Raw genomic sequence first — 2,226 nt, forward strand, 5'->3', positions numbered from 1 at the left:
AGGAGTGACCTCAGGGGACTGTAGAAGCCTCCTGTGGAGTCCCCAGCCCTCCCCACAGCCTCAGCACTCCGGGTGGCTGAGTCCCCCCATGTCAACGGGGTGAGGACAGCACAGGGCCAGCCTCCGCCCAGCTGTCCACTGCTCAGGGCCCCACACGTGGCCTGAAGCCCACTTGTAGATATGGAGGTCATGGCTCAGAGGCTTCCCAGCAGGGAGAAACTGCTGGCAGTGAACAGCGTGTGTGTGTTGGGGGGTGGTTGGGGGAAGCCAGGATGCCAGTTTTATGAAAGTTCCAGAAAGGGCAGAGGATGCTTTAAAGTGGCCAGCGGTCAGGTTAGTGTCTAGGACAGGAGGTCTGACCAAACGTGGCAGAGACCAGCTCGCTGGAGGAGGGGACTGGGATTGCACACAGGCAGCCAGGAGGAGGGGGCAGCTTCACTGCCCACACACCACCCTCCCACTGAGCTGGCCAGAAGCAGAGACCACCCCCACCGCCACGTCTTCACCTGCCCGGCAGCTCCGACTGCAGCCCACCAGCTTTAGCGCTGCCCCAGGACAGGACGACCTTGGGAGACCACCCAGTCAGAGACAGCTCTGATTCTGGAACCTCCACCGGGGCTCTCCTGCCACTGGATGCGGGCTAGGAGGGAGGGCAGGGGCCGTGATGCCCAGAGCACTTACCGCCATCTGCCCCGGGAGCAGGCATTTGGAGCATCTACGGGAGAGGGAAGAGGAGCCCCCTACCCAGGCCACCAGTGCCATCCATGTTACAGGAGCTACCACCTGCCTCCCCAGGTCCCAGGCAGAGGGCACTGGACACCTCTCTGTGGCTTCCCCCCACCCCCAGGCTCTCTGACCACCAACAGCATGCCGGGCCGCTCAGCCTCCTGCAGGGTCACCCAGCCGCCCACGCTCACTCCCTGGAGGGTCCAGCTCAGACGGTGCAGCCGGGTCCTGTGTCCTCCACCCACTCCTCCAGCAGTGGCCCTTTGAGATTTGCTGGTTTTCCACATGCTCCTACTGCTTTATTGGGGTGCGGTCTTCCAAGTGCCCCACAGGCCCCTGCAGGCAACACAGGGGGGCCTGGCACCGCTATCTGAGCCCCACCTGTCAGCACCTGCAGGATGGGGAGGGTACCTGCCCTGTGCTGTGAGGGGTCTTGAGCTTCACCACCTCATCCCCGCCAAGCAAAAGCCACCCCAGCCACTGGTAAGAGATGCTGCCCTGATGAGCCAGACCCCTCTCTTGCCCTGCCCCTGCTTCTGGTTCTTTGTGCATGTGCTTGGAGTGTTGGGACACGTGCATCTGTCTTTTCCTCTGTCCCAGGGTGTAGGGCTCCATCCCTGCAATCCAGAAGCAGCCCTGGGACAGTAGAATGGGGTGTTGGCAGGTCGGGCCACTGCAACATAGCCTCTTGAGGCACCCATGGGCAGCCACCAGCCTCTATGGCCACACCACCCTGAATGTGCCCCATCTCATCTGATCTCCGAAGCTAAGAAGGGTCGGGCCTGGTTAGTACTTGGATAGGAGACCACCTGGGAATACTGGGTGCTGTAGGCTTTTGGCCACGCTCCCCTCTGCTTTTGGCGCCCGCACACGCTTCCTGCCCCACTGGACCCTCAGCCCATGGAAACCGGCTCCCATCCCGTGGCCTCTGCTGCACTTCGGCCACCCCGAAGACCACCCTGCCAAGGGTGCAGCCTGAGGCCCTCCTCCTGCCTCATACCCCAGCTGACCAAGGACCATCCAGAGGCTTGGTATATGTGGGCATTTGAAAACAAACTTGAAATACAGGAGCAGCATTTTCAGAAGAGCAGAAAATATAATTGAAACTGCCCAAATGTTATAAGTGTTGGAATGGATGGTCAGCTGGATGACCTACAGTCTCAAAACCAGCATGTGTGACACAGGCTGAGGCAGAGAAACCAATGACGACCATGTTCAGGGTAATTCTATTAATATCCTTTCATGGAAAGTTTAAAAGGGGCAAAGTTAAAGAAAATACTTCTTAATGATACATAATAGATGGTAAAGACAAAAAGAAAACTATAAAATTTCTGATAGTGTCACATCTGGGGATAGGAGGGAAATGAGATCAGGATGGGCACACTGGGAGCCTAATATCTGCCCAGTCTATTCATCAGTGTGTGTCCAGTTTGCAGAGTTTATATGATATTAATATTTAAACTTAAAACATTCTATGTGATCTTTTCTAAGAATGACATA

At 57.0% G+C, this 2,226-nt stretch overlaps 1 pseudogene; it reads left to right on the plus strand.

Moving 5' to 3' along the window:
* The first annotated feature begins 1,441 nt into the window (after window positions 1-1,441).
* On the plus strand, window positions 1,442-1,560 carry LOC134366028 (5S ribosomal RNA; annotated as a pseudogene).
* Window positions 1,561-2,226: the final 666 nt, after the last annotated feature.

Source organism: Cynocephalus volans, chromosome 1 (genome assembly GCF_027409185.1).
Source record: "Cynocephalus volans isolate mCynVol1 chromosome 1, mCynVol1.pri, whole genome shotgun sequence".
Classification (NCBI taxonomy): domain Eukaryota; kingdom Metazoa; phylum Chordata; class Mammalia; order Dermoptera; family Cynocephalidae; genus Cynocephalus; species Cynocephalus volans.